The following is a 13,175-nucleotide window of genomic DNA, read 5'->3' as shown; positions in this document are numbered from 1 at the left end:
CCGCCTTGACACTGTTTGCTTTTACAGACCGACGGATGCGTGTGTCAGTATAAAATGTGTTACAATGATAATAATAAATTGTAAATGCGTTACTTGTGTACCTAAAGGTAGTAAAAATCAAAGACAATGGCTATCGTTCTGTTATTTATACTTATTATCGTAATAAACATAAATATATTTGCACTTACATAATTTTATTATAATATTCAAGTACAAAAAATAACATATCATAATCACACCTCTCCATTAGTATTGCGATGTGTAATCAAAATTTAATCACCCCTAGATCAATTTAGGTAACTAAATAATTACGTGCCCGCAAAGTTAGTTAGGTACCCGTTTTTGCAACAACCGATTTATAGCCACATAATAGTAATATGCCATGCCATACAAATGTCACGCCGATTGACCAATAAGTGAGAGAGTTAAAAAATTGAGGTCTCAACGCGGGACGCTCCTCAAAGGAGTTCATGGTTGAATGGAACATGTACAGTATTCAAACAAGCGACTCGGTCTTAATTTACACCTTCACCCACGACAATAGAGTTTATAATTCAGTGGCGCATCTAAAGCAGTTCCTAAATGTAGGATTGAGAACGTTAGTGAATATATAATGTTTTAATCTTTATATCCTCTAATATAGAGTCGACTTCTGTGTACAAGATGGCGGCATTCAAGAAGTAGGTTGAGAGAACGCACGTCTAGTACACTCGTATATCACAAAGACTCATTAACTCATAGGTGTAAGATGTGTTGTGATTGTCAATTATGAACTCTATGATTTCTTTTTGTTAGTTTTTTTTTAAATATGATGTCTTATTTATCTACCGTAAGCCCAGGGTCCTCTGGTACGTTTTTCATAAAAAATATATCTTATAGTCAATTTTGCAAAGGATTTATCATACTAGAAAAACACCACTTTCTTTTTTTTTAAACACAATAAATCGAAATTTGTTTATAGCTTTATTATCATAAGAGAAATGCCTAGAAAAATCTGGACGAATGTCAATATCACATCGATATATAAATATAGTAAAATGAATATTTAATGAATGATTCAAATAGATTTGTTGTGAGCTTTGAATATTTTTACCAAATATTACACAAGATGTTATTTTTATAATTTAATATTGACTTTTATACTGTTGTCTCTATCTCTCTCTATCTCAATGCCATTATGGTTTAGAACAATTTAATTATATAGAAACAAGTAGGTAACAACATTTTGCATTATATATTAAGGCGTGTTTTAAGAGCTAAAACGAATAACAGCTTAAGCTTTTTCAAATATCCTTAAAAGTTTTCAGCAAAGTTGTGCCATATTTTTTGCGACTGATCAAATAGGAGTTTGATAGAGTTGGTTAACTTTATGTACGTTGTAAATTATTGGGATCTTTATAATTTATGATGCTATATCAAAGCGATGATTTAATTATGGTTATCCTCAAGAACCTGTCTTGTATACTTGGGACTGTTAATGCCAAGAAGTAATGACTCTACATAACACAATTAGATTTAATGACAAAACTATAGTCTACATTCTATTAGTAAGTATTATCCTCTCTAAAACGTTGAGCTCCCATGTAATAAACAGCAACAGAAAGGCGAGAGGCTCGTGTACTTTCTACTAGAGCATTGAACAAAAGTAACGAGCAAAAGTTACGATATCTCGTGTGATATAACAGCGAGTCGCACCGCTCAATGCAGTATAAGCCAAGCGATACAACGATTTCACGCCCCATTCACCTTTCATAACACCCTTCTAAAATATGTTCAGGCTTAGGTAAATCCTCCAGTTCATTACTAATAATGTAACATAGATCAACTCTACATTTCATTACAGTATAACCATGTAACACATGCATAACATAACACACTTGGTTTTAAATAATGAAAATTTGAAATCATATACGTGTAGAAACTTCCTGGTCCGACAATAACAATGGAGGTCGGTCGAAATATCTGCGAAACTCGGCTTACCTCCCGGTCCAGATTATGTCACCCGCTTTCGTTCAGTGGATTGGCTGACACAGCCGAATGTGCACAGATATTTCGGTCCGGTTGCTTTGTGCCTTTGTTCTCATTTGTTTTGGTTAAACAAAACAAATAATAAAGAATTTTATAATTTCGACTTAATTATATCTTCCTTATAAGTTGAGATGGTTTATTCATTAAAATATTCAACCTCGGATTATAAATGTATGTTTAATAGATCTCTGCCGACTAAGGAACTAAATAAAGCAAATATGTATTTAGTTCCTTAACGTTGACTATGCTAGTTATACCTAGGGTAGAGCAGGTAGTAAAATAGACATCGTGTTCGTCTTTAGGGTCAGCGGCTATACGAAACATCAGCACACATTAAATAAACAAACGTACTAGATTAGAAACTTGCTTGTTTTGCAAGTTTCTAATGCTGTTGATTAGTTGTAATATGTTGCAAGTTATGAATATCTAACAATCTGGCTATGCCGCATTCTCTGACAAAGTGCCTACCTACTGGCTGGTAAATTGCAAGAGATCTGAGCGAGAAATACGTTCACCGTCCTAGATGCGCGGTACTTTCGTTTTGAAATCGGCGCGCACAATTGGCCGTATCGAGACAGAAGCGGACCAGCTGCACAGTGCACAGCTCGGCCGAGCACTCGCCCGCGCATTCCTGTGCCACTTACATACACACCCTTGCTTTATACTCCATTGTGCAATCAACTCAAAACTTCAAAGAAAAAAAAAAAGCCTTGAATATGTCATTATATTTGAAGTGCATACAACCCTACAACGTTCACAGGAGAAAACGCTTCTCAGAATACAATCTACTTAGTATTTCTCGATTAAAATGCTAATTCAGAACCTAACCATATTTAATTTTCATATACGCACTTAATTAAATGTTTGAAGATTCAAGTAATTATAACTTTCAAAATTTCAAATATCACTTTGTCAAACCAACTTTCATATAGCGTAATCGGTAAATAGCGAAATAAAAAAGCAGCTATTGAAGAGATTTCAAAAATAAAGTAAAATTAACCATGTAAAAACTTTCATTTGTATTCTCTCCCCAAAACTATTGAAAGTTAGTCATGAAAAGAATTTCTACCGGCTGTGATCGATGATCGTGACAACTTTCAAAACCGTACTATTTAGATAGGTAATTGTAACTTGTATAAATTTGACGACGATTAAATAGACGAGATGAGTCAGTGTTAAATAACTATGAAACAGTTCTAGTTCTAGTTTTGCCCTGTTTTTTTTTATAATTTAGATAGCTTGACCTTTGTTTCAAATAACTTTCCCATTGTTTTTTTTTTGTAATATTTCTTAATCTCTTGTCAGTCTTAAATAAGGAAAGGTATGATAGTGTAGTTTCTACATACAGGTTTTACATAAACCAGTGTACGTCCCACCCGTGCAATAACGAGCAAGACTATTGCCATTCACTTATTGAGCACAATCATGGAAACTAGGACTTTGACATTACGAATATTGTAATAATAAAGTTGAAACCTGAATTTAAATAGAATTGTCTATTTCACTCTTTTGAACTTTTTTATACCAATATTCAGAGAGTTCCACAATGACTTACTAATGATAGCACAATTTGGGCCACAGTATTTCAAAATGCGTATGTGTTCATTAGAAATTTGATGTTTTCTATTTTAGTAAAATAATAGGCGTGCGTTGTGCGCAAAGCCTCACGACTTTTGCAATTCGTGTTACATTAACCGCTACAGAGAATGTGACATAATTTCGCTAGTTTTGCATTTTGGCTTAGAAAGAGCGTCGTTCGCTAACAAAAATAAAGCCTACAATTATTTTTAATGTGTGATACAGTAATATGTAACCGGATTAATGTATTTGCTTGTAGAGCACAATAGGTTTATCTAATTTCTAAGCAATAATTGAAGCTAGTTTTAGCTTCTTTTATTGATATTTATTAGCTTATTATAAAATCTCGGGAATCTGTTTCTAATAATATTTTACGCATATTTACTTGATTTAATTATTTAAAAATAGCCACAGAGGAAGATAAAAAAAAACAATTAAAATTTCGAAATATAATTTAGAACATGTATAAGAGAGAATCATACGATTTACTGAATACTGATTATAATTAACACACCGTAATTACCTAAACAACACTTATCGGATCGTCATTTGACGCGAAGATATGAAACGGCACATAAAATTAACACAAACGGACATACAAAGTGGCTTTTCATTTATGCAGTCGGCGTGCGCCAGATTTCATAAGCGTTCTCTCCGCACCCTGATCTAGGTTATGTGGTCGACATCGGCAGCAGTGGTGTATCGAGCGCGTCTGATGTTAACCTACATACATCGGTGGCACACTTACACCAACACGGCTGGGGTCGAGAGCACCCGGACCCGTAAAATTCGTGACCCAGAGCCCTCCCTTCCGACCTCTCGTTGTATTTCGAGGACCCCGTTACGTCAAACGTTGTTAGATAACAACGCTAGGTTCACCTTTCTAAATGTGTACCTATCTGCTCAACAACTCAGTTTGTTAAGAACATTTTTTTTTACGTTTACCAAAGGAACAAATTTTAATACGGTGGCCCACAATTTGACGAATTTAGGGTTGAGATAAATTTAAAACAGTAATAATAAAATATTTCAATTCTACGTATATTTTTAGAACGTCGTAATGATAAAGGTATCCTGTTTGCCATTAACATTGTCTTGAACTTTGTTTAAAAGCTTCCAATGTTGAATACAAGTTGTTGACCAATGCCGAATTTTATTATTGAAATTAATGATTACAGATTTCCTGATATAGCTATTAAATGTTAAATCATGATTCGGAAGTGGCTTTCGATTATACAGAAATCATTAAGTAGCAATAATTATCATGTATATTATTCTTACCAGCTCATAAGCACGTAATTAATTTGTGATTATAAATGCATATTTTATAACTACTTAGGCCTCTTTGTTGTGGCGTTAACTTTCGCAGAGTGGATAAATAACAAATAAACATTATGCATGAGGTTGCTAAAGTGATCGTTAAACTAGTCCCATTTATGTAAAGCAATTCCTTTAGTGATTCACACAACACTTATGGGCGTACACTAAAACGCAACTCAAGTTTATACTGCATATGATAGAATGTAAAATAGTAATTGAATGAAGAAGAACAACAACTATTTCCTAAAGTTGTACCGGAATATTTGAGCTATTTTGAGCCTATAAATGGCTTTTGTTACTCTCGCTCTGTGCGTCAGTTTTGATCTACCAAATCATTACTTTTTAAGATGCTCTTTACCTTAACAAAATTATATCCAAAGTCAACTTGATTTCGATATGGTTATCATGAGATAAGTGGTTTTAAGATTTGCTAATTAGAACGATTACCTAACGATATCTTCATTAAGTAATGTGGCTTTAATAGCTTCGTTCCAAATTATTTCCATAAAAATAACAAATTACCTTAAAATGCCCGTAGGTGACTAAATTTAAAGGGTTTTATTGAATCAGAACGAGACATTAAACTTTCGAAAGTAGAACAACAAACATACTATTTTAAATGAATAAGGGGAATGGTTTAGTAAAATTAATTGGATTAACGAACGTTGCTTCTACGTTCCATAGAATCGCGGATGATTCTGGAAACATGTGAACGTGTGTTATTTATGCTTCCGATACAGGCAGCAGTCCTCGTAGGGTCACGAAGCGCTTCAGTACAAGTGGCATGGCTGCAACCACGAGGGTCGATGCCCGGCCCATGTCGCTACCACAAATCGATAACCTGATTTGCAGTACTCATACACCACTGGTCATGATTCACCCGACATATAACCGAATTAACTAATGTTTAATTGCCACGCCTATCTCGATACGTTTACACTGTGTGCTCGCACTATTATTTATTTACAGTTGCATAATCAATCCCTAGAGCCGCTATATGCATTATTACAGAGGATTGTATCAATTATTAACATAGCACGTTACATTACTTGGATAATTAATTATAAAATGCCATAAAATGTAAACCACATTTTTATTACACGACATTAAATAATAACATTTTTCTGCCAAGGTAGTTTTAGTTGTAATAACAACTATCTACCTGACGAAGCTTAAGAACTTTTAAGGTTTTAAATTCTATTTTGAAGTACCGTATTTGTGTATACGTAAAGTTCGTCTATAATCCTATTATCACTGCATTAGTTAATTCCTTTTAATCCCCATTTAAAATCTAATCTCTTAAATCACTTTTTGTGTGTTTTGGTAAAATAAGTGTCATAAAATACTCTTAATCTCACACAATTTAAAATCGTTGATTTGTGTTCTGTTTTTACTGGTTTGTGTACATAAAGTAATAAATAATTTATTAGTATAGGTATCGACAAGTGTAATGTGATGCGAGGTGATGGGACAATGCAAGTGTCCAGGCGAGCTGGGTCCGTGCAATCCGAGGTCGACGCCCTGCCGGCGGACGAGTTAACCGCGGAATACTGACCCCTCTCGTGCCCAACTGTCAACAATACACTTGCAACTCGATACACATAAGGATAAAATCTGTTTTAGAATACGCCAACTACCGGTTAGAATAACCACGAGTCCACAACTTTGAAAGTTCAAATACGAGCAGATATCAACGGCATATTCATACAGGAAGTACCTAACGTGCTCATGTACATTTTAAAGAACAAACTTCTAAATAAGGAACCAAATTTTCTTTTATTATTCCAAACGCATGATAAGCTAGGCAGCCTACATAAAGCTCGGCACCTCTCTTCTATTGTTTGTTTTACTGTGAAATCAATAATTGTAGATGTTACTCATTTATCGCATCGCGTACCTCTGGTATTTGCGCATTTGTGGCTTTAATAGGGATAACGCCTATAAACACAATAAAATTGTTAGCTATAAATAACTTACGAATGACAAATATACAGGAGATGTTAACGGTTTAGGTTGTTAGGTGGCTCATGTAGGTAATCTGTTGTTGGTGTCAATATGATGATGAGTCACTCTAGTAATTTATTTAGGTTTAAGGTCGAGGACAGAGAATTTGAAACGTGACAAGTGTTATCAGCTTTTAAATTATGATTACTTATATTTATTAACAACTAGTCGGTATTAAGGACATTTTAGTACATCAGATTACTCAACTGAAATCACTAACGAGCAAGCGTAACAATCAATGTTGTTCCACCGCTGCGTGAATTTGTGAAACTTGTGGTAGAGAAGTTAAACGGACTGATTTTATATTCACTAGCTTTTTCGATTGCTTCGTCTGTATTCACAATTTAATTCACCACATTCATGATATTTTTAACAAATAGCAACGGTCAAATAAAACTACTATCTTTTGTCTACAGTATTAGTTCATATTAGAAATTGTTTTCTCTATGTACATAAGTTTCCTAACAAGAATGAAGAATGTAATCTACTCGGTCTCAATCTCCGTGCCTATGATTCCGTGTAACTTCAGTCTGATTATAATTGACAGACAAGATGTCACGTACGCCATGTGCCGTAACGAATGTATTGGTTAGATCAGCGATAACTTGAATCTGTACTTAGTTCGCTAAATACTGAGTAATTAACGCTTTCAGGTTCAAAGGATTCGTGTCGCGGTCGCCTAACTGTTTGCAGTGAAATGTCTGTTAAACCGTTAGCTTGCCGATTGATAGCCCTAAAACATCTAACAGATTATGTGCCGTTGTACCGAATTAGATCGAGGTAAAACGATGACAAATCCGATAACAAGTGTGATAACGTTTGTATCAGTGTGTACACTACATGAAACAGTTTACTTAGAAACCCTGTTACAATGAGGACCAAATACTTAATAGTACTAACAAGAATCACTTGAGTACACAAGGAAGTATTATTTTAACATTGTTATCTCCTACGCGTGAACGCTTTGCAGGGTCATCCGCCGTCACGATTTGATATAAAATCAATATTTTAACCTTTGTAATTTATTCATTTAGCCGATGATTTAATTACAAGGATAATTACATAAAACATCATATTAAGAATTATATGTCGTATGTGACTTTTGCTGCAGTAATTAAAACGAAAATGTTTCCTTGTTTCCATGTAGGTAGGTATTTAAAATAATTGATAATACGATAGCTGCGCATTAGTCGGCACATTTAAGTATAAACATATATAAAACGTGCCACGTATCTATAATCCTAAATGTTAGATAGTTGATATAAGCAAAGAAAGAAAAATAAATGTTTAATACCCAAAATATAATACGCTGAATTTTAAAATAATAATAATTAATTAAAAAAATGTGAACTACTGACGATAATTATGTACTTAAATTCTGGCAACGAATAGAGCCCTCATTCAGTGCAATCGCCAAACGCATGTTGATTATGGTAATTTGGTAATGTCCCTAATCATACATTGTACTGGGAATTGGGATCGGGACGCCTGTTTAGAACACATACGGGTAGATAACGAATTTATAGGTACGAATAAACATAGATATCATTAGATATAGTATAACCTGGCTTATTAAGTCTACGATTTACTAATTTTCGTTTTGGTAGTTCGTAAGAGCAACTTTTTACGTAGTCCAAAATTACCTAGATTGTATACCGTGATTCCGAATCAAGGATTTTTTGACACAAGAAAAAGTAAAATTTGCCATTTTCTATTTGATTCGGCCCAGCATTTTTCTTTATTTCTCGGTAGAGTCAATAATAAGAGAAAAACAGACGTTTCACTGTGTTTTTCTATTTTCCGTACGACGTAACAAACATCACAACAGTTTTGTTTTAGTTACTTTACATTACGGCATCTCCGAGAGCTATGAAAGAGAAGGGAACTTTCTTGAGAAAGACGGGCTTTCATGTGCTTAAGACATTTTATAACCGTCTACGTTTTGTTTACGTATTCAAATAATCGATGAAATCCAAACATTTTGAATTGATTAACATAAACATAAGATAACGCGTTAATTTTCTAATTATTTTATTAATTAGCAGTAAAAATATACACCTGTCCACCTACAAATATTCCGAAACAAGCCATTCTTAATGATTATTTCCAACATTCACAATATTTAAAATTTCCACAAAAAAAGTAACTTTCGCCCTGAGTAATGTATGCCCTACAAAGTATCCCAGAATTAGCTTTAATGCATTTATTCTTGCTTTCAGAAAGGTCTATACAAGAATGAAACGACTTAGTCGAAGGCATAAATAAAAAAGTGAGAGCGGAAGTTTAAAGTTACTCCGGTAACGAAATGGTTACATTATCAATATAAAAAGCTGTATCGTTATTCGTATCACAAGAAAATATATTTACGTAATTTCCATTACATTGTATAATCCATTATTATAGGACTTCCGTATTCAATGAAGGAAGCTACGTATTTTGAAAGTGTACTTTCTACTTAACGTACATTGCTCTTCATTCTGCTAGTACTTAATAACGATTGATTAAATACGAATTTCGGTACTAAAACTATTTATTACGAATCATTATATTTTAACTATGCAATTATAATTTACGTTGCAGCTCCATAACTACAGATTTTATATCATTGAACGTTACAAACGCGATAAGCACGATATTTTCGAATTTTTGTGTGACACACATATTCTTTATTCAGGGTAGTGAGCGAATTGACCTAGAAACTGAAATCATGTCATTTATCATTTGAGCTTCCAAAGTCCTTGAGACAAAAGTCCAAGGCCTTTTCGTACCCCAAAAATATCCTTCAGGGATGTCCTTGTTCTACACTATACAAGGTCACCTCATTACGGATGTGGTCGACTGGTTGTACAACGAGTCCATGGATTTACCGTACAATAACAGGACAAGAGTAAGCGGATAATTTTGCTACAAATGTACGAAGTTTATAGAACGTGAATAAATATCAGTGACAAATGAAGGCGGCTTTTCAACTTTGGCGGGCTAAACTAGGTTTTAGTTAAATTTTTAATTAAAATAAGTAATTTAGCTAGTAAAATCTCTAGACTTAGGTAGTCCCGACGGAATAAAGTTCAATTTTAATCGATTTGGTTGGCTACGCTCGCTCAACAGCCTACGACGCTGATGATACTCGATCTTGGTTTTGTTCGACCGTACCATTTCAGGACTGAATGAAAATCGTCTTAATCAAAGCCAATCAAACAGTTTTGGGCGTAGGCCGGCTGTTTTGTATTTTACTATTTTCTATAATATTAATTAAAGTCGACATCGTATCAGAATAAAATATATACGTGTAACTTTCGACCAGTGGACGCCTGCATAAATTCCTGTTAAATATAATCTATTTATATCACGTTACATTTATAAAATGTAATAAAAATTATAGCAACTCGCCTCATACATTATGCATTTATTATATAAAATACAAGTTTTACACAGAAATGTATGTATGTAAATGCTACAGCTGCTACTAGATACCATTTAAGACGCAGTGCATAAGTAATAAGGTCTCGTGAGAAGTGCGTTTAAAAGAAAAATGTATAAAGTATCTTATAAATGTATCTAATGTATTCATAATAATTAAGTACGAGGTTGACCGTTACAATCAGCCGTCACCCTAAGATCAAACTCTGAAAGCATTGACCACAAGTTCAAAGTGACGAGAGACTGCCTCTGAATTTTGAAGACACAAATTTATTACTTCGCTCGCGATAAACGACACACCGATTTTGTCCTTACTCATACTAAATATTTGCAAAATTGACATACTAATGTCAGGGTTCAATGCAGATAATATTTTTAAACATCCAATTCGCGGATGTTAAAAAATAGATAACTCAAGAGCAAAAAGACATTCTCAGAAGTAGACTCAGACGGATAGAGGAGATTTTAATATACAAAAAATATATGGCATAAAATGCCTTTTAAAAATAAATACAATAAGTTTTAAGAGTATATTTTCCTACAGCTCCTCAGCTCCATCTAGTATCCACAGACGAAGTAAAACTCAGTAATCTTGGTATTTTTCCTTTATGGATAACGTCTGCGATTAATGTTTAATAACGTTGCAGTGTCATGCATGGTACAAGTATAATTTATTTATCAATAAAATGTATTATTCTATTGCCAGTATTGTGCATGCTAATGTTAAATAATATTCTTACAACATAATTATTATTATGTTATAAAAATCGTTGTCTTGTTTTATTCAAGCCGCATCTTTTAAAAGTTGCTCTACATACAGTCTAGATATTAATATTTAGACTGTTTGGTGTAAACTTTTACAATACGTTCGAGTGAAATCTAGAATCTAGTTCCTAAATCAGCATTGCGCGTAGGCAGTGCAACAATTGTTATTCAGGCAATACTATATGGTACCAATTAGTGCGTTCATTCTAACTGGAACTCAGCACTTTACACGAATACTGAGGTGTTATGTAGGTATTCTAAATATCGAAATAAGCTCTAAAACTTCCAATTAGCTACTTGATAATATTTAATTAAATATGTTAAATTGTAGCTATTTTTACAATTATGGGCCAAACATAAAATAAGTCCTTGTGATTATTATAAAATTTTGACCTATTATTAAGTAAAATAAATTTACACATTCCGCCTAATATATCATAGTTAAAACATGTCCAATGCCAGCGACATATGATACACATCCAAGGGAAAAAATAAAAAAAATAAACTCAATGATTCATCAGACAAGTGGCATTGAATCTATTCAGAAACCATCTTCCGCGTTAAAGATATGTAGCGACTAGCAACAAGCGTTATTATCGAGATTTTCCATTGAAACATAATAATTTTTGCTACAAAATATGTAATGCGTTATTGTGATAAATGTCAATAAGAGCATTAAACTGCACTCTAGCAGATGAGTTTGCGAATAAAAGCTCAGCTACCGCGTTCGAATGAATTGGCATCGAAGTAATTTGTAATTGTGCGACACTAGCGCCATCTAGGAAAATCGATGTAAACAAAGTACTCGTTCTAAAGAACGTCACCACAGCTGTTATAGAGCTCTGATTGAAAAAGGCCTACTTTAAAAATGTAACTAGTTATTTTAATTGTATTTTTTATTTCACACATATGTAGATGGATACATAGTATACATAATGCCAAAACTATTTAAAATTTTAGGACACTTTCATTGTTTATATTGAAAACTAAAGCTTCACCATAGGTTTCCATGAAATGTTATAATACAACATGATCGATATGCCATCGTGCGTCAAAAGTCCTTGAGCCTGAACAACTGATACTTTATTGCGAGTAACGTACTTGATACATAAAACAGTAGTTCTAAAAATTACTGCAAGCATTATTTAATATGCAAATTGCTATTTAAGTCTAAATGGGTTTCTTTAATAAGGTAGACATTTAAATATGACTTTGGTTTTGAAGTGTATCCTTAAATAAATTTAGACAAGTCGTGGTTGGGGTCGAACGGGATTATAATTATACTTATCACATAAAATGTATGTAAATCAGTGAACAAAAGCTTTTTAACAGTATTTTTGTGGTTTGGTTTGAGGGTGAGGGAGAAACCTGTAATTTTCAAAATTATCTATGCATATGCATCAGAACAGGAGATTGTAGGACTGTTACAGTGACATCCTAAAATCATTTGAATATCTTTTGACCGGTATAGCAATTCTTTGTAAGTTTTGCTAGATTCCCTATTTTTCGCTCCTAGTAAGAACGTCAATGATGACAATGTCGATTTTATTAAACGTATTACGAGAAAGTTTATTCAAAACTTGGCAGTTGGCAGATGGACGCATCCACTCAATTTAGGGCCCGACTGGGTCACACGCGAAGCCCCATTGCCAGTCAATTGTGAATTGCGTGTCTTAAGCCAGATTCGGCCCTGAGTCACAAAGAGGTATGATTAATAAAAGATGTTGGTCAAAACCAGCTGTCGGTGCCATTATCCTATATTACGCATAATTTTGGGTTAACATTTCAATTGGCAACGTTCAATTCCTCTTCCCATTTGTATATTTAACAAAATTAAATAAAACAAAACAACACTTTTAAGCTTAGATGAAAAAACATGTCTTATACTTTAATTATTGTATATATTGGTATTGAAACCATCCCTATTTTAAACCGGAAAAAATCTGACAATACTAGATAAAATTAGTTCAGTCTTCCACGAAGTGGGCTGACAAAAATAATGACCTTCGTAATAATAAAGGAAAGGATGACATGAGACACACTGTAATTACACATACCTA

At 33.6% G+C, this 13,175-nt stretch overlaps 1 protein-coding gene across 1 annotated transcript in view; it reads right to left on the bottom strand.

Annotated features, from left to right (window-relative positions):
* Window positions 1-13,175, bottom strand: part of LOC113500878 (protein roadkill) — a 50,755-nt gene that overhangs the window by 34,324 nt on the left and 3,256 nt on the right. The gene's annotated exons all lie outside the window — the stretch shown is intronic.

This window comes from Trichoplusia ni, chromosome 14, assembly GCF_003590095.1.
Source record: "Trichoplusia ni isolate ovarian cell line Hi5 chromosome 14, tn1, whole genome shotgun sequence".
Taxonomy (NCBI): domain Eukaryota; kingdom Metazoa; phylum Arthropoda; class Insecta; order Lepidoptera; family Noctuidae; genus Trichoplusia; species Trichoplusia ni.
This window is presented reverse-complemented; position numbering and strand designations above follow the sequence as displayed.